This window comes from Aegilops tauschii, chromosome 4 (genome assembly GCF_002575655.3).
Source record: "Aegilops tauschii subsp. strangulata cultivar AL8/78 chromosome 4, Aet v6.0, whole genome shotgun sequence".
Taxonomy (NCBI): domain Eukaryota; kingdom Viridiplantae; phylum Streptophyta; class Magnoliopsida; order Poales; family Poaceae; genus Aegilops; species Aegilops tauschii.
Genome location: NC_053038.3, coordinates 72,802,901 through 72,827,060, shown reverse-complemented (window position 1 = coordinate 72,827,060; position 24,160 = coordinate 72,802,901). Strand labels below are relative to the sequence as shown.

Genomic DNA, 24,160 nt, shown 5'->3' with positions numbered 1-24,160 from the left:
TCGAGGAAGAATGAAGACGTAGTATTTGTTTCGTTGTTCTTCTTCTTTCATTGAGTCATATGACCACCATACTATTAAGAGGGGTGTACCGTTCGAAGCTTTGAATCTTTGATGCTAAACCCAAATCCTATGAAAGCTGTGAGAGAAATCTCTTTGTGCTCTGAGTAAATACTTGCCAGCAAGAGACTGTGATCTTCTTCGCTGCAAGAGATTTGCCTCGGACCGAGGAGTTAGCATTACTTGTTCCTCAAGTAATGTTACCGTTGCTCCAAAATCCGCCCGTTGTGAACGTGTCGGTTGGCCATTCGTTGGACCTAGTGTCCAAAATGGGCATTTCCCGTCTGGGAAGGTTGCGGCTATAAATAGCCACCCCGTGCCGGCTTTATCCGGTGGCTGCTCCGTTTGATTTCTGAGAAGATTGTTGAGCAACCCACTCTCTGAGCGATTTGAGTTTAAAATCCATCGAGAGAAAAACCCTAGAGCCGAGTTAGATAGTGGTTCAACATCACTGGAATCTAAGTTTAGTATGCTCTGCCTATTACTCTTGAGAGTTGCAAACTCTCTAGACGGTTAGGTGTCAATTTCTTCAGAGACCAAGAGTGATTGTGGTTCTGTAAAGGTTCGGAGATCGCCTTCAAGTATCTACCACGAGTAATCAACATCGATTTATGAATCAATTGTCGAGGAGAATAGGATGAAGAGAGTTTATCTTCCATGTTAAGTCACAACCCATCCAACTAGACGTAGTCCATGTGTAGAAGGACGAACTGGTCGAACAAATACCTTGTCGCCATCGAGCATCTTCGGTTACCTCTGTCACCCATCTTTAACTTCAATGTATTTTTCATTCATATGATTCTCTTCGATGCTTGCCTTAGTTTCCTTTCGGTACTATGCCTTAGTTCACTATAGTCTGTTTCTCATTCATTCCGTTGTTGGGTTCTGAGAGATTTAAGAGTTCCGAAGAAAATTTAAAACTCCCATTCACCCCCCTCTGGTAGACATACTTTGTTCCTACAACATGATGTAGACAAAGTAAACTCAAGCAATATGAATAAACCCCATCCCTTTATCCTTAATGGCAACAATACAAATGTGTGTCATGTCCCCTTCTGTCACTGGGATTGAGCACCGCAAGATTGGACCCATTACAAAGCACCTCTCCCATTGCAAGAAAAATCAATCTAGTTGGCCAAACCAAATCAATAGATCAGAGAGAAATACAAAGCTATATAAATCATGCATAAAAGAGTTCAGAGAAGACTCAAATAATATTTATAGATAATCTGATCATAAACCCATAATTCATCGGATCTCAACAAACACACCAAAGAAGATTACATCAAATAGATCTCCAAGAACATCGAGGATAACATTGTATTGAAGATCAAAGAGAGAGAAGAAGTCATCCAGCTACTAACTATGGACCCGTAGGTCTGTGGTAAACTACTCACACATCATCAGAAGGGCAGCAAGGTTGATGTAGAAGCCCTCCGTGATCGAATCCCCCTCTGGCAGAGTACCGGAAAAGGTCCCTAAATGGGATCTCACGAAGACTGAAAGTGCGTTATATCGACTAAAGGGGGGTGAATAGGCAATTCTTACAAATTCGTCATAGAGGAAATACAACTTGAGGAATTTGCTAAGTGACGAACTACAAGCAGCGGAATAAGTACTCAAGTGCATGCATAACAAGATAGTAGCATGGTCATCATGATGAAATGAAACATACATAGAGCACAGGTAGCGTGTAAACAGGATAAGCAGGCAGAAGGCAAGATGACTGAAGAAATAGGATTGAGGAAATTGAGAAAGTCTTCAGTCAAAGTCTTCAAACAATAACGATCAAGTACACAGCAAGTATGCGAGGAAATGAAAGAGTTGAGGAAATTGAACCAGTAGCTCGGTGAAGACAGTGATTTGGTAGACCAGTTCCAACAGCTGTGACAGTTGTACGTCTGGTTGGAGCGGCTAGGTATTTAAACCAAAGGACACACAGTCCTCACTGTATTCTCCTTGAGCTAAGGTCACACAGACCTCTGCTACTTCTTGAGCTTGCGTTGGTTTTTCCCTTGAAGAGGAAATGGTGATGCAGCAAAGTAGAGATAAGTATTTCCCTCAGTTAGAGAACCAAGGTATCAATCCAGTAGGAGAAGAACGCACAAATCACCAATACCTGCACAAACAATCAAACACTTGCACCCAACGCGATAAAGGGGTTATCAATCCCTTCACGGTCACTTGCAAACGTGAGATCTGATAGAGATAGATAAAACCAAACAAAAGATAAAGTAAATATTTTTAGGGGTTTTTGGTTTATAGATCTGAAAGAAAAAGATTACAAAATAGTAGATCGGAAACTATATGATGGAAAATAGACCCGGGGGCCATAGGTTTCACTAGAGGCTTCTCTCATGAAGGCAAATAATACGATGGGTGAACAAATTACTGTCGAGCAATTGATAGAAAAGCGCAAAGTTATGATGATATCCAAGACAATGATTATGCAATATAGGCGTCACGTCCGTGTCAAGTAGACCGACTCATGTCTGCATCTACTACTATTACTCCACACATCGACCGACTCCTGCCTGCATCTAGAGTATTAAGTTCATAAAGAATAGAGCAACGCTTTAAGTAAGATGACATGATGTGGAGGAATAAACTCATGCAATATGATGTAAAACCCATCATTTTATCCTCGATGGCAACAATACAATATGTGCCTCGCTACCCCTACTTTTTCACTGGGTGAGGACACCGCAAGATTGAACCCAAAGCTAAGTACCTCTCCCATTGCAAGAAAAACCAATCTAGTTGGCCAAACCAAACCAATAATTCGAAGAGAAATACAAAGATACCAAACCATGCATATAAGAATTCAGAGAAGATTCAAATAATATTCATAGATAAGCTGATCATAAATCCACAATTCATCGGATCTCGACAAACACACCGTAAAAGAGGATTACATTGGATAGATCTCCAAGAACATCGAGGAGAATATGGTATTGAGAATCAAAGAGAGAGAAGAAACCATCTAGCTACTAGCTATGTGTTGGGGAACGTAGTAATTTCAAAAAAATTCATACGCACACGCAAGATCATGGTGATGCATAGCAACGAGAGGGGAGAGTGTTGTCCACGTACCCTCGTAGACCGACAGCGGAAGCGTTATCACAACGCGGTTGATGTAGTCGTACGTCTTCACGATCCGACCGATCAAGTACCGAACGTACGGCACCTCCGAGTTCTACACACGTTCAGCTCGATGACGTCCCTCGAACTCCGATCCAGCCGAGTGTTGAGGGAGAGTTTCGTCAGCACGACGGCGTGGTGACGATGATGATGTTCCACCGACGCAGGGCTTCGCCTAAGCTCCGCAACGGTATTATCGAGGTGTAATATGGTGGAGAGGGGCACCGCACACGGCTAAGAGATCTTAAGGATCAATTGTTGTGTCTTTGGGGTGCCCCCCTTGCTCCCGTATATAAAGGAGCAAGGGGGAGGCAGCCGGCCAAGGGGAGAGGCGCGCCATAGGGGGGAGTCCTACTCCCACCGGGAGTAGGACTCCTCCTTTCCTTGTGGGAGTAGGAGAAGGGAAGGGGGAAGGAGAAAGAAGGAAGGGTGCGCCTCCCTTCCCTAGTCCAATTCGGACCAGACCATGGGGAGGGGTGCGGCCACCTTTTGAGGCCTTTCTCTCCTTTCCCGTATGGCCCATTAAGGCCCAATACGAATTCCCGTAACTCTCCGGTACTCCGAAAAATACCCGAATCACTCGGAACCTTTCCGAAGTCCGAATATAGTCGTACAATATATCGATTTTTACGTCTCGACCATTTCGAGACTCCTCGTCATATCCCCGATCTCATACGGGATTCTGAACTCCTTCGGTACATCAAAACTCAATAAAACTGTCATCGTAACGTTAAGCGTGCGGACCCTACGGGTTAGAGAACTATGTAGACATGACCGAGACACGTCTCTGGTCAATAACCAATAGCGGGACCTGGATGCCCATATTGGCTCCCACATATTCTACGAAGATCTTTATCGGTCAGATCGCATAACAACATACGTTGTTCCCTTTGTCACCGGTATGTTACTTGCCCGAGATTTGATCGTCGGTATCTCGATACCTAGTTCAATCTCGTTACCGGCAAGTCTCTTTACTCGTTCCGTAACACATCATCCCGCAACTAACTCATTAGTCACAATGCTTGCAAGGCTTATAGTGATGTGCATTACCGAGTGGGCCCAGAGATACCTCTCCGACAATTGGAGTGACAAATCCTAATCTCGAAATACGCCAACCCAACAAGTATCTTTGGAGACACCTGTAGAGCACCTTTATAATCACCCATTTACGTTGTGACGTTTGGTAGCACACAAAGTGTTCCTCCGGTAAACGGGAGTTGCATAATCTCATAGTCATAGGAACATGTATAAGTCATGAAGAAAGCAATAGCAACATACTAAACGATCGAGTGCTAAGCTAACGGAATGGGTCAAGTCAATCATGTCATTCTCCTAATGAGGTGATCTCGTTAATCGAATGACAACTTATGTCTATGGCTAGGAAACATAACCATCTTTGATTAACGAGCTAGTCAAGTAGAGGCATACTAGTGACACTCTGTTTGTCTATATATTCACACATGTATTATGTTTCCGGTTAATACAATTCTAGCATGAATAATAAACATTTATCATGATATAAGGAAATATATAATACTTTATTATTGCCTCTAGGGCATATTTCCTTCACTATGGACCCGTAGGTCTGTGGTAAACTACTCACGCTTCATCGGAAGGGCAATATAGGGTTGATGTAGATGCCCTCCGTGATCGAATCCCCCTCTGACAGGATGCCGGAAAAGGCCCAAGATGGGATCTCACGGAAACAGAAGGTTACGGCGGTGGAAAAGTGTTTTCGTGGATGCTTCTGTTGGTTTGGGAATATATGTGAATATATAGGAGCAAGATCTAGGTCAGGGGGTCACCGAGGGGCCCACAAGGTAGGGGGCGTGCCCTACTCCCCTGGGTGCGCCCTCCACCCTTGTGGCCGCCTCGTGGCTCTTCTGACTTGCACTCCAAGTCTCCTGGGTGTCTTCTGGTCCAAGAAAAATCATCGCGAAGGTTTTATTCCGTTCGGTATTCCTTTTCTGTGAAGCTCAAAACCAAGGGAAAAAATGAAACTAACACTGGGCTCTAGGTTAATAGGTTAGTCCCAAAAATAATATAAAATAGCATAATAATGCATATAAAACATCCAAAACAGGTAATATAATAGCATAGAACAATAAAAAATTATAGATACGTTGGAGACGTATCAACCTCGCCCAATCACTCTAAGTCTTCAAGGTGACTTATAAACCTTCACAGACTTGGTCACTCAGCGATCCACAATTCCTCTTGGATGCTCTAGACCTTGACGCCTAACCGTCTGGAAGATGCACAGTCTTCAAAGGTAACATGCGTCGGTTCCACACAGGAACAATCTCTTCAGTGATACTCAATCACTTTGGGTTTTAGGTGTTTGGGTTTTGGGTTTTTCCACACTTGATGATTTTCACTCAAACTCCTCGGAGGATGGGATGCTCTCAATGACAGGTGTCAGTTTCTCTCGGAGCAGCCAACCAGCTAGTGGTTGTAGGGGCGGCTATTTATAGCCGGGGAGTAGCCCGACATGATAAGACATAAATGCCCTTCAATGATATGACTGTTAGGTGGATAAGATATTTGGGACAGCTGGCGCATAGCACAGCAACGATCGGAAATTTGAGCTCTCAAATTCCTCAGGGCTATCCTGTTTCTCACTTGTAGGTAATCCGCACTGGCGAATTCCTAACTCCTCGGTCAGAACAAATTCCTTAGAGAACAGAAGATTTTCGTCTCTGTCACTGAGGAGATTGACTGAACTGTATGAGATTTCCAATGGCTTCACTCAAAAGGATTGGGTAGGGGTAGGCTTTGAGATGAGCATCACATGGAAATGTTTCCTTAGTTTTACCTCGACCCCCTTTAACAGTATGGTGTTTCCTGTGACTCAAGAAAGAGAAAAAAACTACGAAAACAAAGTCTTCACGCTTCATAATCTCGCATCAGTATCAAAGTCTTCAAGGTCACACCAATTTCCTCATTTTCAAAGTCTTCAAGAAAACCAAAGTATTCGAATGAAGACATTCATTTTTAGGGGTCGACTTTCTTCAGAAATATCAAACTCCTCACAGACTTATAGAGCATGTGTACACTCACAAACACATTAGTCCCTCAACCTATAAGTCTTCAATACACCAAAATCACTAAGGGGCACTAGATGCACTTACAATCTCCCCCTTCTTGGTGATTGATGACAAATAGGTTAAGTTTTCAGCGGGGATAAACATATGAAGTGTAAATACTGATATTGAGGAATTTGATTGCAAGATATAGAAGAACTCCCCCTGAAGATGTGCATATTTGAGGAATTCGCTTTGAATAGCAAATGCACATTGTAGAGTAAAATCATGGAGGCTCCCCCTATATCTTGTAATCCATACACGCATTTAACATATAATATGAAGAATTTGAAATGCATGACGGAAAATGGTGTCTGACGAAATTCAACATCCGTGCATTAAGGTACTTGAGGAAATAAGCATGCAAAAAGTAGTTCAAAAGAGTCAGACTACCACCGGACTTAAGTTTACAACTCATCAAACAAACACTTCAGAAGAGCAAGAGTTGCAACTTAACGAAAAACGGCCCATATATAAGACCCGCTTGAATACTAACTCAAGTTTACCCCCCTTGTCATCAAATGACCAAAAGGGACGAAAAATAAGGACTAACGCCCCTGAAGAATATCATCATGATGTCGATGGAGGAGCGCCATCATTGTCGGGGTCGTTTGTCGGAGTAGGTCCTGCCGCAATGTCGTTGAGATCTTTAGCTTCATCCCTCTTGCGTGATGAAGAATATGAACTTGTGACTAGCTGAGGAACTTTAACCTTCTTGAATTTCTTCGAGGGAGGTTGAGCCCAGTCAAAGTATGTTGAAATCCCATCTGCTTGAGGTCTTCATCACCGTAAAGGTGAGACAATATGGCCCAAGTGCGATCGAAGATTTCATGCATATAGTAATGGTTCTTCTTCACAGTGTTTTGCGTGACAGTCATGTTCTGAAGAATTGAGCCAAATTGACGCTTGACCCACTTGTGATTGTGATCGACCTTCTGATGAAGACTTAGAAGAAGCTCACGATCAGTCATCACTCATGGAGCAGTGGCTTGAGGATTTTGCTTTGAGGCTTTAGCGGCAGAGTCTTGAGTTGCAGAGTCATCATTGGTGGAGTAAGATGCAGCCTTACGAAACTGACCATCCAATGGACGGGTGCCTTCATCAATAACATCAGCTTCGCCTTTTTCATCAACTGAATAAATAGTCCTTCTGATGACTTCAATGGGAGGCAGAAAGCTGAGGTGATTCTAAAAATCCGCCTTGTAGTGAATTGAAGACCTAGTTCTGATGAATTTCATAATCCAAGGAGCATAGGGCTTCAACTCAAACGGCGATAATGCAACATTTGCCAAAGTCCTCATGAAGAAATCGTGATAGTTAATGGGAATACCATGTATAATGTTAAACAACAGATTCTTCATGATGCCAACAACTTCTTATTCTTCCGAGTTGTGGCCTTTGATAGGACTGAGGGTTTTGGTGAGGATACGATAGACGGTTCTTGGCACATATAGAAAATCCTTCACTAAGAAGGTGGTTCTTGGAACTTGGCTAGGCCGCAGAGGCTTCATAAGCACTTGCATCATATGATTTGGAAGTTCAGTTTCTTCATAGATCAGCCTTGCGCCTTCAGCACGAGGACTAACTGGAACGACATGAAGCAATTCAGAGGCCGGAGCTTTGTAGTGAGTGTTCTCAGTCATCCCGTTAAGCACCCATGAGTTGACATCAGCCTCATTTCCGGTGAGGTGCAGAGTAGCATAGAATTGAAGAATTAGCTCTTCATTCCAATCACAGATATCAACACAGAAACTTAGGAGCCCAGCTTCATGAAGAACATTGAGAACTGGTTGAAAGCATGGGATGGACTCCGTATCCACATGAGGAATTTGACAGTGCTCAAATTCCTTATCCTTGTCAAACAAAAGTGATGAATAGAAATTCATCTGGCTTGAAGTCCAACCGCTTGCGTCGAAGTCTTGCTGAGTCATATGGATTGAAATCAGTGAAGAAATGATGCTCAGCGAAAAAATCATCAGCCTTGAATTTTGGCCTTTTTGCATGAGGATTTTGTTGCTTGGGCTGAAGATTTGCAGTTGATGGTCTCACAACCTCTTATGTTATTATCTTTGGAGCTGCTGACTGAGGAATTGAAGCTTCATTTTCTTCAGCCGCAGTTTGGGTCTCCATTTCTTCACCTGTTGCAGCTGGAAGTTCTTCAGGTATGGAATGGAGAGAAGTTTGACGTCCTTCATATCTTGTTTGAATTTCTTCACTTTGCACAGGGGACTGAGGAATTGGATGCAGAGGTGTGGCCAATGGTGAATTGGGGTGAAGATTTTCCCAATAGTCACCATTCAACACAGGAGTAGTTGAGCCAATATCCACGTCTTCGTCAATTTCTTCAACGCCCGCCTCTTCAGCTGTGAACTAAGGCACAAGCGATGATACCAGTGGTGTGGAGACAACATCATCCACATTGATTTCTTCATCCAACTGCTCTGAGGAAGCAACGGAAGGATTCTCTTCATCAGTGTCATCTGGAATGACATATTCTTCTCCAAATGGGCAAGTTCCTTTGATGGCACAATTAAGATTGGAACAACATCATTTGGATCTGTGAAAGAGCTCGTCAAAGTCCTCACTTTCTTGGGAGCTGAGGACTCTATAGAGGTTGATGCTTTCCTCTTCTTCACAGTTGCCTTCTCTGCAGCCTTGGTTTTCTTCACTTCTGATGCAGAAGGAAGAGTGATATTCTTCATCTTTGATGATTTGGCAGGAGGAGCAGATGAAGTAGGTTCAGTTTCATCAGGCACGTCTAATGCAGATGCCCTAACATTTTCAGTTTATCCAGGCGCAACATTGGTGGTTGCCTTGGCAGTTTCTTCAGGAGCTGGAATTTCTTCATCAGCCCTGGTAGCTTCTTGAGCAGCCTGATTTTCATCAGCTGCGCTCTCAGTTTCTTCAACAGACTGAACTGAAGCATCAACCCGAGGAATGTGTTGTTGCGATGGTGCTGCAACGTTTAGCTTGAGGTTCTTGGAGAGTTTGACAAATCTGACTTTGGCATCAAGCCAATCTGCATCGTATGTGTCAAATTCATCACTGAGGTTATTGATTTCCTTTTGCATGTTTACAAGTTCTTCACGAGTCATATTCAGAACATTTTTCTTCAGAAATCTATCCTTGTACTGGGCCTTCTTGACTTGTTTGGCCTTCTCAAATTTCCATTTTTCTTCACTAATGAAGGTCGTCAACATATGACTTTGACCAGGAGTGAGGTTCAAGTCAGGCAGTGGAGTGTTGGGATCTTTGTGCCAGAGGTCAATGAAGTCAAGGATCTTCTTCGGATCCAACATAAGAGGCACAGTGCTACCTTTGGCTCTAGCGGCCCTTTCTTGCCTGTCTCTGATGATTTTGGCGAGTTCATCATCATCAGCATCATCATCGTCATCAGACGGAACATGGAATGTCGCTTGCTTCTTGTGAGGACTTGGCCTCGTTCCACGTCCAGCAGTGGTTTTTACCTTCAGTAAGGTTGGACCTGTTGAGGACTGTGATGGAGCTGGGGAACTTGCAGATGCACTATAGGCAATAGAAAAGCCTGCAGTCCGTTGACATGTTGCAAGATGCACAGGTGTTGAGGACTTTGTGGCAGCAGAGGGGATCCGCACAGCCTTTGAATAAGTTGCGTGAGGAATTTGCCGTGAGGGCTTTGACATTGAAGAACTTGGCCGTGAGGGCATTGCTGTTGAGGAACTCGGCTTCACAACAGATTTCTTCAGCATAGCCTTATTAGGCTTACTGGCAGAGGCCTCAGCAGCAGCAGCTTGAGAATCCTCATTGAATTTCTTCATTGCTTCTTTTGCAACTTTAGCCAATTTGGCTTGCCGCTTGGCCCATTCTTTTGGAAAGTCCTCACCACGCTTGATGCTGGTGGGATCAGCTCGTTGGCCAGCTGCCAAAGGTGGCCTTGGACATGGAGGGTTTACAGCGAATTTCTTCATGTATTTGGGAGTAACATAGTGATATTCCCTCTATTCCTTAGCCCATCTCCTCTCAATTCTCTGGATGCGCACTTTGCGCTGATTCTTGTTCTCTTTGCCATGAGTCATCTAGCACATTTGGCAGGTGCTCTCTTTGCGAGCCGTTAGTCTCATCGAACCGCACATCCACAGTTTCAACCACTTTGTAATGAAAGAGGTTGAAGACTTGTAGGAGTGTGAATCCTTTCCGTAGCCAAGCATAAAACCTTCATGTGCTTTCGGTGCAAATTTTGAAGTATGATGCAGATCCTTGTTCCAGCACCTAGCACCAAATACTCTGAAATAGCTGATGTTTGGCTTCTTACCAGTCAGGAGCTCATATGGTGTCTTCTTTAGAAACTTGTGAAGATAAACACGGTTGATGATGTGGCATGCAGTATCAATGGCTTCAGACCAGAACTCCCTTGGAGTCTTGTACTCATCAAGCATCGTCCGTGCCATCTCAATGAGGGTTTTGTTCTTGCGCTCCATGATGCCATTTTGCTAAGGTGTGTATGGAGCTGAGAACTCATGTGTGATGCCCAATGTATAAAGATAAGTGTCGAGGCCGGTGTTCTTGAATTTTGTGCCGTTGTCACTTCTGATGTGCTTGATCTTGATGCCATAGTTGGTCATGGCACGATTGGCGAATCGTTTGAAGACATCCTGCACTTCAGTCTTGTAGAGAATTATGTGCACCCATGTATATCTCGAGTAATCATCAACAATGACAAAGCCATAGAGGCAAGCAGTGGTAGTGAGAGTAGAGTAGTGAGTAGGGCCAAATAAGTCCATGTGAAGCAGCTCGAAGGGGCATGACGTCGTCATGATTGTCTTCAAGGGATGCTTGGCCCGAGTCATCTTTCCAGCTTCGTAGGCACCGCATAGATGATCCTTCTTGAACTTGACGCCCTCGATGCCTATGACATGCTTCTTCTTCAAGAGAGTATGTAAGTTCCTCATGCCCGCATGCCCTAGCCTCCGATGCCAGAGCCAGCACTCTGAAGCTTTTGCTAGAAGACATACGGCCAGCTGTGGTCCTGCAGAGAAATCTACCATATACAGATCGTCTTTTCGATACCCTTCGAAGACTAGAGATTTGTCAGATTCCATAAGCACAAGGCAACGATATTTTCCAAATATCACAATCATGTTCAAATCACAAAGCATTGAGACAGACATTAAGTTGAACCCAAGGGATTCAACAAGCATCACTTTATCCATGTGCTGATCCTTTGAGATTGCAACTCTACCTAGGCCCAATACCTTGCTTTTACCAGTGTCAGCAAATGTGATGTGACTTTTGTCAGACGGACGTAGGGTTGAATCCATAAGAAGACTTCGATCACCAGTCATGTGATTAGTGCATCCACTGTCCATAATCCACTCATAAGCCTTTGGTGTCGTACCCTACAGTGCAGTTTGGGGGATAGGCTTCACCAAGGGAAATGTGAAGCATAAACATTTGACGAACAAGCATATTATCAAAGTACATATCCTGGTTAGGGTAAATAGGATGTTTGTCAATAAATCCTAGGACGAAATGCATAGTAAGACCATTCTGGCATTTTATCTTTCGTACCACAAGATGTTTTAGGTCCCCAGCATAAGCATCAGAAGCCTTTGATTTCCGGCTGGAGACCTTTCCCTGCAAAAGAAAGTTAATTTTTCTTAACCACCCACATCTTCAGGGGTGGCTTAGAAGAAATGAGTCTAAGTGTAGCATCTGAGAACTTTGGCTTTGGAGCCTTAGCAAATAGCCTTGCAGGAGGTGAATAATACTCATAAGAATAAGCAGAAAAGTTCTTGGTCTTATGAACATAGGGGTTTGATGAAACACACTCATATTCATAAGTCTGAGTATGGTTTCCCTGCAAAACATTAGCGTTAGGGTGACTCTGGTGAGTCCTCAATCTGTATGAAGCCTTTGGACCATATGAAGCCTTTGTTCTGGGGTTTGTCTTCTTCCCAGATGGTGTCATGATGACATTCACAGGAAGCTTCTCAAGACAACTTTTGGGCACCCAGATCTTCTTCAAAGGTGGTCCATTCCTGTAGTTAGTACCAATATACCTGGCAAACACCTCACCATTCTGATTCTTAAACAGTTTATAGTTTGCATCAAAGGATTCATAAATGATAATCGGGTTAGCGCAAGTGAAGCCAGATAAGGTAGATGGATCCACTGAAGGTTCCTTTGCAGCAACCCATGTGGTTTTGGGGTACTACTCAGGCTTCCAGTATGAACCATCAACATTCATTTTCCTCTCGAACCCAACACCCTCTTTCCTAGGGTTTCGGTTTCTTGAGGACATCACATAGTGTCTGATGCCCTTTGAGGCTTTTGTACATCCCTTTTTCAAGCAATGTCTTCAACCTGGCATTCTCATCAGCAATAGTAGTGGTATCCTCAGTAGAGGGGTTAGTTACCACATCAGCAGTTGAAGATATTGCAACAGAAGCAGCAGTAGAACATTCAGCAACGGAGACGGCATTATCACGCTCAAGACATTTTGGACATGGTGGCTCAAAACCTTCCTGAGCGGAACTGGTCTGTTGAGCGCAGAGTGACTCGTTCTCCTTTTGAAGATCTTCATGAATCGCTCTCAAGTTCTCAAGTTATTGCTTCCTTTGAAGATAATCATAGGAAAGCTTCTCATGAGTAGCTGAGAGTGTTTCATGACGACTTTCAAGTTCCTCGTACTTAATGTGAAGATTTTTAATGTCTTCAATTAAGGACTGAGTTCGAGTCGTTTCCGCGTCCAACAGGTCATCGCTTTTGTCTACCAACTTTTGAATATGTTCCATAGCAGTTTGTTGTTCAGTTGCAATTTTAGCAAATGTTTTGTAGCTAGGTTTAGATTCACATTCAGAGTCATCTTCACTTGATGTTTGGAAGTAAGCATCGCGTGAGTTTACCTTGGCACCACGTGCCATGAAGCAGTAGGTTGGAGAAGATGGCTCGGGTTCGGGAGTCATTGTTTTAAGTGACTCTTTGAATTCGAGGAACCAGGGGTCCTGACATGTTCGATGACCTTCATAAACATCAGAGATCCGGTCCCATATAAGCTTTGCATTGCAGAGATGAATGATGCGCCTGAACTCGTCTCTGGATAGGGAGGAGCATATAATATCCTTCGCCTTGATATCCATTAGAGTGTATTTCTGAATATCATCAGCATGCGCCGTCTTGTATAAATCGGTGAGACCAATCTCCGTGATGGTCCAAACTTCACTATTCATCGCAAGGAGGCGCTTTCTCATCATAGCCTTCCATTTGGGATAATCATGACCATCAAAAATGGGGCACGCAGCGGAGACCTTGATTATCCCTGCAGTCGACATAGCTAAAACTCTAGGTGGTTAAACCGAATCACACAGAACAAGGGAGCACCTTGCTCTGATACCAATTGAAAGTGCTAGTTATCGACTAGAGGGGGGGTGAATAGGCGATTTTTATGGAAGTCTTCAAAACACAAGGTCGTTGAAGACAAACAGTAGAAATGAACCCATTGATATGCAGCGGAAGGTAGACTACACTAGACAAGCCATAGTCAAGTAAGCAATGAAGCGAAAACACGAAGACCATCAGCAGCTAGGTAGTATGGATCAGGATGGAAGGCAGTATGAAGCCAAACAGTAAATAGTCTTCACTCAGTGAAGTCAACCAGATCAGACAAGCGGGCAATGACTTCACGAAGAGAAACTGTAAAGTAAAAGGGAAGTGGAGGATAGAACCAGTTGCTTGGTGAAGACAAGGATTTGGTAGACCAGTTGCTGTGACAACTGTACGTCTGGTTAGGGAGGCTGAGATTTAACTCAGAAGACCGCGCCTTCACCTTATTCCCCTTGAGCTAAGGACACCCAGTCCTCGCCTAATCACTCTGGTAAGTCTTCAAGGTAGACTTCCAAACCTTCACATACTTCGTTCACCGGGAATCCACAATGGCTCTTGGATGCTCAGAACGCGATGCCTAACCGGCTGGAGGATTCACAGTCCTCAAGTGTAACAAGTCTTTAGGTCACGCGGACAGAAATACTTCAGTGATGCCTAACACTCTTTGGCTCTGGGTGTCTTGGGCTTTGTCCTCGCAAGGATCTCTCTCTCAAATGCTTCGGAGGTGGGTTGCTCTCAAACAACAAAAGCCGTGCACTAACTCTGAGCAGCCACCGATTTATGGTGTAGGGGGGGGGGCTATTTATAGCCAGGAGGCAACCCGACCTGAATTGTCCGAAATGACCCTGGGTCACTAAGGAACCGACACATGTCCAACGGTCGGATTTCAAACACACGCGGCAGCTTGACTTGGGCTACAAGTAAAGCTGACTCATCCAGCTCTGGATAAGATTTGCTCTCATTGTCTTTGCTCGAAGACATAGGATTTGGTTGAGCATCACTTCAGTCACTCTGACTTTGTTCACTTGGACCCCACTTAACAGTACGGTGGTTCCTATGACTCAACAAAGAAGAAAAGGAAACTATGAAACAACTATGTCTTCGCACTCCATAGTCTTCACATGAATGTCTTCTCATGTCATAATCTTCACTGTGAATGTCTTCACGAACCACCATTGTCTTCAATGTCTTCACACATTTTTAGGGGTCATCTCTGGTAGGTAAACTGAATCAATAAGGGACTACTACTTGTGTTATCCTGCAATTCTCACAAACACATTAGTCCCTCAACCAAGTTTGTCGTCAATACTCCAAAACCAACTAGGGGTGGCACTAAATGCACTTACATTCCTCAATTGTGTGGATTGTCAAATCTGTACAACTCTAGAACCTAAGTTAAGAACGCTTAGTGAAATTCCTCAAGACACCTATGGCCATATTCCTCAAACTTGATTCTTTTGAAAAATTCTGAGAACGCATATGACCTCTTCAAAATCTCTGCACCTATACTCTATTCACATGTACAATGTCCGCTGCTGAATCACTAGGTTCTCATGGCAAAGAGGCCAGAGACCAACACTGTGTTTGAAATCCCTGAAGATATCTATGATGAGTATTGCACGCCAGATGAAGCCTACACCAAGTGAATCTATCAAGCTTACGGGTAACAGAGAAATCATACCTTTAGAGGCACATGCTAAAGAGTAAATCATCATTTCTGCACCTAATCAGCCTGAAGACACTGCTGAGCCTGAAGCCAATGTTGAAGCAAGGGCAAAATCTTCGTCCAGTTCATCCTCGTGTTGCAAATGAAGTACAGATTGAGAAGATAATTGATAGCATCAATGCACCTGGTCCACTCACTCATTCAAGAGCAACACAGCTAGCAAATTTCTGTGGGCACTTTGCATTTGTCTCTATATCTGAACCCAAGAAAGTTGATGAAGCCTTCATGGAACCTGAGTGTATTCAAGCTATGCAAGAAGAGCTTCAACAGTTCAAGATGAACAATGTATGGGAGCTAGTAAAGCGTCCAGATCCTCGCAAGCACAATATTATCGGCACCAAATGGATCTATCGCAACAAACAAGATGAACATGTTCAAGTTGTCAGAAACAAGGCTCGTCTCGTTGCTCAAGGTTACACACAAGTTGAAGGGATTGACTTCGATGAAACATTTGTTCCTGTGGCTAGGCTTGAAGCCATTCGCATACTGCTAGCCTATGCCAACCACAGCAACATTCTTCTGTACCAAATGGATGTAAAGAGTGCCTTTCTCAATGGTAAAATTGAAGAAGAAGTGTATGTTGCACAACCACCAGGTTTTGAAGACCCAAAGCTTTCTGACACACTCAAAGACTTCCTGAAGAGCGAAGGCTTCAAACCTGGTTCTCTAGATCCCACTCTCTTCACGAAGACATATGATGGTGAACTGTTTGTATGCCAAATCTATGTGGATGACATTATCTTCGGCTGCACTGACAAGAGATACAGTGATGAGTTTGGGCATATGATGCAAGAGCAATATCATATGTCCATGATGGGTGAGCTGAAATTATTCCTTGGTCTTCAAATCCGTCAGCAGAGCAATGACATCTTCATTTCACAAGAAAAATATCTCAAAAGATTGCCCGGGGAAGTTTAGAATGCAAGACTACAAAGGGTACACGATGCTAATGCCAACCAAAGGCCAATTGGGCCCCGACGACAATGGTAAAGAGTTCGATCAAAAGGTATACCGCTCCATGATTGGTTATTTACTTTACTTATGTGCATCTAGGCCGGATATAATGCTTAGCGTTTGCATGTGTGCCCGATTCCAAGCGGCACCAAAGGAATCGCATCACTTAGCTGTGAAGCGAAATCTTCGATATTTGGCTTACACCCCTACACTAGGATTATGGTATCCAAAGGGCTCAGAGTTTGATCTAGTTGGATTCTCAGATGCTGATTATGCTGGTGACAAGGTTGATCGCAAGTCCACATCAGGCACATGTCACTTTCTTGGACGATCTCTTGTCTGTTGGTCTTCAAAGAAGTAGAACTGTGTATCACTCTCCACTGCTGAATCCGAATACATTGCCGCTGGATCTTGTTGCGCTCATCTTCTATGGATGAAGCAAACTCTCAAGGACTATGGCATCCACCTGAAGCATGTGCCACTTTACTGCGACAATGAAAGCGCCATCAAGATTGCCAACAACCTAGTTCAGCACTCGAAGACAAAGCACATTCAGATCCGTCATCATTTTCTCAGAGATCATGTCACGAAGGAAGATATTGATATCATTCACGTCAACACTGAAGAGCAATTGGCTGATATCTTCACAAAGTCCTTGGATGAGAAAAGGTTTTGCAAGTTGCGTTGTGAGCTAAATATCTTAGAATCCTCACACGTCCTGTGATTGGACACACATCCTAACGCTTATGCATGTTGATGACTTAGATGTGCAACACACGAAGTAACGTATATCTTCAATCAATGAAGACATACACTCTAAGTGTGAATACATTAATGCAGAATTTGACTTCGGAGCGCCACGATAATTATGCGCCGTGTCTGGGTCTAATACTTCCTATATGGTGGGTAACGCCATCACCAAACTTTCTCGAAGATTTTCTTTTGGCGTCATGATTGCATTATCTTCGCATTTGGTTTGTCTTCAACATTGATTTGATTTCAAGGTTTATCTTCGCAATGTTGATTTGGTATTTTTTGATGTATATATACGCGTGTTCTGTCCTCTACAGCATTCACTTATAGCTATGTCTTCAAACTTGCCATTTTCTGAACTAAGTGAATGTGACCGGACCCTAACCCCTCCCGTGCTTCTTCCTCAAATTCTATCTATCTAGTCATATGCATTCTGTTGAAACGTGTCGAATGTCTTCACCGGGTCCTTGTCAGCTGAAGATACAGAGACACATATTTAATACTGCTTTCAATGTTATATCTCTTTGCCTGAATACCAGAGAAGCCGGAACGACCACCCGACAAACCAGGCGTGCATGGGAACATGGAACAACTTCCAATGAGTTGCATGCATGCCACGTGTCCATCATATGTGAACCGCCAGGGGCACATGCGTAATTGCGCTATGCAGCCCTTTACCTTATAAATACCCATCCCACGCGGTCATTATCTCCTCTTCCACCTCGCCATTTCGCACAAACCCTAGCGCCACCGCTAGCTCGCGTCGATGCCGAAGACGAAGTGCTTAGGTGCCGTGACCTCTTCGACGCCGTCCTCACGCCGGCCGCGAACCTCGTCTTCTCCACCGTCGCCGTAGGTGTCTTCCGCCGCCAAGTTAGGGCGCGGAAGATTGGACTGCTCGGCCTCCTTCTGCCTCGTCTAGCAGTTCGTCGGTGGTAAATTAATCTCACTTTTTACAGTCTTTTTGATCTGTCAAATCCATCCACTTCAACCAAAAGTGGTTTCTACACTTCCAAATCTGGATCTGTCTTTCTCTGAATCTCATATCTTGCAAAGTATGTTCACTTATGCTTCATAACTAGTTAGATTCCTCACTTGTACTTATTCACGGATTCGTACAAATCTGGAACCAACTCACTTCCAATAAGTGAATGTCTTCGCACTATGAGGTCAATCTCTTCAAACTGATTTATCTTCAAAATCTTCTGATAATGCATATGACCTCTTCCCCTTCCCTCGCATCTCTAATGCTGTCACAGGTACATGTCCGTGGGAGAATCCCTTGGTTCTCATAGTCTGCATTCATTTGCAGAATTATTATAACATCATATTCACTCCCCTGAAGCCAGTTCTTGCTTGACAAGTAGACGGAGCCTTTCACTGTTCTTAAGCCTATCTGTCTGAATATCATGGCCATTGAGAAATCAGCAAGGAAGGGTGGCAGGCAGCGCCGTGGCAATACTGCTCTAGATCTGCCTCTGGATCTGTATGAACTGTACAAGACAAAGGTTTCTATCTGCCTCCCAAGACGAAGCCTGAAGCTATTGCTCAAGGTTTCTATCCTTGCATGGTCCGAGGACCGCAGCCTGAGAATGTCGACCCATCATCCTTGTTATGGTGTCGTGACGACAATCTCTTCAAGCACAACTTTCAGTTCGCTAAGGAGTCAACTGCAAAGAAAAGGAAGGCCTTCGGACTCAACTTCAACCCTGGTCCGTCTGCTCAAGACAGGATGGCACACGTGAAGCCAATCCCAATGTTATCGGCCCCTTCGATAACTTCGATGGGCTCCTCTCCCGTATTACTGCTCAGAGGGCCATCGTGGATCAATCTGCTGATGACGCAGACTCTGAAGATGCACCTGCACCACTGAAGCAGAAGAAGAAAAGGACTAAAGCTTCGAAGCCCTCTGCTGCACCAACCGCTTCGACTGTGAAGCCATTGAAGGCTGCACCTCCTGAACCCAGTATGCAGTCTGAAGACTTGTCTCGTGTCGTGTCTCCAAGAGGACCAAGAAGACCAAGAAACCCAAGAAGATTTTAGGGCATAACCTGACTCCTGCTGCTGTTCTGCGCAACGAGGAAGATACCGTTGATCTGTCCAATGATGAAGATCTTGGTGATGAAGCTCTAGAGATGCTGATCAAGAGCAAGAAAGAGGCAGAGATCTTCAATGATCTGCCTCTCTTTGATGTTGATATTCTGAACAACTTCATCGATGAATGGTTTGATGATCAAAGCATCAGTATTGATGACCTGAAGCTGCTAGTGGACATCAGCGTCACATTTCACGGAGCCATTGCCAATGAATAGGCCTTAGCTCAGAAAATCGTCGAGCTCAAGAACAAGATTGATCATGAGAAGGCGCATTTCAAGAAGAACATGGCCAAGCTCAGTGTGGCTGATGTGCAAATGTTCAAGAAGATGTTGCATGATCTCAAGACTGAATTCCACAAGAAGCGTGAAGAAGCCAAAGGCTCACGCGAGCGCATGAAGTACTATGCGCAGAAATGTGTTCAAGTGCATAATAATGAAGCTAACAAGAGAAAGGCTCTTGGGCGTCCTGGCATCGACCCCAGGATGGCTACCAAGCAAAAGAAGAAGTCTGTTGTGGCCCAATCCGAAGCTCAACGGCAGGAAGAACCTACCATTGTCTTCCCTGCCAGTATGACTGGCTCGAAGCCAAAGGTCACCTCAGCAGCTTCAGAGTTGAAGAAAACCAGGCATGCTGAAGCCGAAGCCAGGAAGAGGAAGCTCAAAGATACATCTGATGATGCTCCCTCCAAGAAGAAATTGAAGACAAAGGCTTCAAAGTCTTCAAAGAAAGAGCGTGTTGCTGCCCCAGATCCCCTCTATGTTGAACCCATTTCAGTTGCTCTGCCTGCTTCAACCAACCATGAACGTCGCCTTGTGATTCATGAGCCTGCTTCCATAGAGGCTCCAGTAAGTGAAGAGATTCCAGCTGTTGACCCCAACGTAGCTGAAGACATTGGTCATGAAGATAATGTGCATGATGATGTAGTCCTTCCTCAGCTCGAGCCCCAATCGGTATCATCGCCTGCTCCAACAAGCAATGAACTAATTAGCATTGGTCGTCCATTGACGCCAATTGCTCAAGATGACTCATGGGCTGAGCGCCAACAACAAGACACCCCAGTACAAGATGAAACACCCCGTACTCCACCTGTTCAAGTCACCTCTTCGGTGCTTGATGATGACAACTACATGGAGACCACTCCTTCTCCAAAGGCATCGCCAGCGTTTTGCAGGCTTCGCAAAGGCCTTAGGCCACGGGTCTCCATGTCGAGCATTTCAGAAGAGGAAGTGCAACACAACTCAGTAGCACGTCAAGTGTTTCCTGAAGCCACCCCTTCCGCGTCTGCCTTTGGGTCTGAAGACAAAGTTGCTGAAGACATTCCGGCTGCATCAGCCGAGGAAGAAAAAGAAGAAGAAAAAGGAGAAGAAAGAGAAGCCACATCCCCCTGCCAGTGATCCAGTCATTCTTCAAGAGAATGTGATCGTGCCCGACCCTCCTGTTGTCGAACAAATGGAGGTTGAAAACAATGAGGCTGCCACCAACGATGCCACTGAAGCCAATGACACTGTCATGGCTGATGACAATGCGGAGCCCGAAGACAATCCTGCCACTGACACCATTGTACCACCAATCATCTCCAATGATGCTGTTCCTCCCCGAAGGCCTCATACAATGGAAAAAGCAACGATGTCGATGATGACTCTCCCACCTCCCCTCCTCTCCTCCTCTCACACCTGCTCCACCCTCACCAATGGCGATCTCCACTAAGGATCTCTACGATGGAAGGCTTACTACACTGGGACTTTGCCCCTGGCTTGGCCCTGGCCGATCAGGTGAGAAGAAAATTTGGTTCTACGGTGCACTTCTCTCCTTCTCGTGACATCAAGGAGTTCTTCTTGGTGGTTTCCTTTTCATCGGCCTCTTTCCCTCTCACGGTGGAATCGGTGGGTATCGCTCTTCAATGTTGCATTGGAGGTATTGCTGATGGTTTCAAGGTCTCTCCTTTGAGTTCTCGGAGTTTTCGGTTCTCTGTGGCCAATAACAAGGTCAGTCATTTTATTTATGGTCTCAAAGACCATATTTGGCTGGACTTCATTTGCCATTTCCACTTGTTCAATGGGAGATTCAACCGTAGCCATCTTGGCAATCTTGGTTGGCATGCTGATGAAGAGCTTACTTGCATCTCGGCCCGTAAGCCGATGGCCATTTCACCGTGCATCTCTAGTCATACTTCGGTTGATGTTTTGGATCATGATTCGGTCAAAGAATTAAGCAAATTTGAGTTACTACCAATTAAGCAGATGGAATTTTCCAATAAACATTCTGCTGAGGCCTCTACATCTGTGTCTGCCCATCATAGTTCTTCGGATCATATCCATACACATGATCATCTTGAGCCTCGACATATCAGATTTGGTACTTTTTCTCAAGACTTCAATGCCGCAACGGTAACAGCGCCCAGGGCAGACCGTTTACGTTTAAGGGACATTTATCTCGCCCAGGAAAAATTTGAGGACAATCAACCACGTTCATTTCTGGTGCTCAGCGCATTTAAATGCCCTTTATGGCTTACTTATCCATCCCTGCCACAGAGCTTTTTATCCTCGGCTTTCATATATGCCCCTCCACATTCGAAATGGCCTCCTATTTTATCAGCCCATCATAAAGCTGATCTGCCCAAGCTGATTACTCCGAAAAAGAGATCTCTACGTTAGCGGATCACTGGGCCACTCTTTGTGCTCGTTGTTTGCAATGGGGGCACAATCGATCTTTCTGCCCCGCCAGGATTATTTGCATTAATTGCTCAGCCCCGGATCATAAGGCTATTAATTGCCCTGCTCTTTCCGCTCGGCGTCCTCAATCAAGCCAAGATATTGACAATGGATCTATACAGCTTGGAAAGTCGATCAATCACTCCGAGATTTTGGCCTCGACTTGCCAGATTTCCACGCCGCGATTAATTTCTCGCTCCAACATAAGATGCAATTTTTGTGGGGTTTACGGCCACGTGGCGTCTACTTGCTACTCTCGGCGTTGGCATGAACAATGGAAATGGGTCCCAAAAAAAATCAATCCTTCCAACTATACCCCGGACGGTCTCCATTCTGCCTCGAGTTTCCAAACGCCTCTGCCCAATGCCATCATCGCCCCTCTGCCACCACCTTCCCTCCACACATCACATCCATCGACATTGACTACTCGACCCCCGCTCCACCTCGCCGCCATGGTCAACTACCCCCTCAACCCGGTGCCTTTCCTGCCGCCGGGCTTCGCCGTCGAGCCAGGCCCTGCTGACCGCCTGGTGCGTAGTGGGATGGTGGTTGGACCCATTCCGCCTCTGAACCGCGACTTCTTGGTGATTGCGGAAGCCAGCGCCTATGTTCCTCTTCACCGACGTGCTGCCATCCGCGCCGCCGTTCAAGGTTTGCTTCATGGGGCTCACCTCTTTACAACTGAAGAAAGTGATCATCCCTTCGGCATTGGGATCTTTGGCTTTGCGGACTCCTTTCTTCGTGATTCTGCGGTTGCAACTCCTTTAGAGCTTGAAGATGAGGATTTACTCATTACCTTTGTTCCGCATAATGAAGCTCTCAATAGGCGTACTACTACTTTTGGTCCTGCTGTTTGGATTATGTTTTTTGGATTCCCCTATGACTACCAAACTGAGTATTACATCACTAAAGCTCTGGGCGGCTATGGGTCGTTGATTTCTTGGTACAACCTGAGGCAAGACAGGAGGTTTTTGCTCGTCAAAGCTCAAGTTATCCACCTCAGATTGATCCCTAAGAGCTTTGTCGTATGGCAGCTTGGTGGGGCTCGGGATTGCTGGACCGCGCAGGTGACGATTCTTCGCAGTCGGGATTGGAATGCTATGTTGGCTGAAGTTCCTCCGGCGGGAGAAGAACCACCTCCCCCAGACGGAGACCCTCACCCACAGTTTGGACCTGAGCTGACTGCCGAGCAGCTCTATCAGCAGCAGGTGCATAATTGGCTCGTCCAAAACGCTGCTCCCAATGATGATACCCCTGCAGGACATGGTCAAGATCCTCCCCACAACAACCTGGCAGGCTGGGGCGCCTGGCCTCCCTCTCCACCTGCTCCGCCACCTGTGATGCCCCCTCACTTGATGAACTTTCAGTCATGGCTCGCTGCCCAGGGCCTCTCTGTTTTGGATGGCATTGTCCCAGAAAACAACATTACAGATAATGCTGCTGATGCGTGGAATGATTCGCTCACTCTTTCTGATAGTTCCAGCTCTGCTAGCTCTGGCGATACCCTGATCATAATGGAAAATGCAGATATGTCAGTCAGTTCTGAACTCAACCAAGAGCTTCTGTTTGTCTCTGTGGACCTCCATAGCCAAGGTATTCGCTTTGCTCTTTCCAACCAAGGTAATCAGCTGCTGTCTCTCCTGTTGGCTGAACCAGTCCCACGCCAGCAACTTAACTTATCAATATACAATGCTCTTCGCCCATATTTAGCTTCCATGCGCCCGTGGCGCCAGGCTTATGGTGTTAGGACTGAGTCTGTTCATGTTGAGATTCAGATTACTGCGGTAAACAATGTGCTGCAGTTCACCCAGCTGGATGGATCTCTGATTTTAGCTAACACCAACACTGCAATGCTTCCTGCCCCGGATGCTGCTGCTCATAGTTTTGAGGGTCCACTGCTGCTTATTGATGCGCCCTCCTAGGTGGAACAACCAGATGCTACCCCACCACACTATGCGGAACAGGTGGCCTCTGCTCAAATGATCTCTGCAATTTCTGATGTTGCTGTTACTTCTGAACTGGCCCAAGTGTCTAATGTTTCTGAACCGCTCCAAGTGTCTGAAGTTTCTGAATTTACACCTGACACTCAATCTGCTTCTGATGTTTCGATGGTCCCAGTTGAAACTGTGCCGATGTCTGAGGTCTCTGATACCATGCTTTGCGGCCTGCAATCTGTGATCCCTATGCAGGATAACTTGGCACCGTCTACCTCTACTGATGAAACCAGAGTGATTGGCCGCAAAGGGAAATCTGTTGCCCCCCTCAGCACTGCTCCT

At 45.1% G+C, this 24,160-nt stretch overlaps 1 pseudogene; it reads right to left on the bottom strand.

Annotated features, from left to right (window-relative positions):
• Positions 1-11,907: 11,907 nt before the first annotated feature.
• On the bottom strand, positions 11,908-13,835 carry LOC141021665 (uncharacterized; annotated as a pseudogene).
• Positions 13,836-24,160: the final 10,325 nt, after the last annotated feature.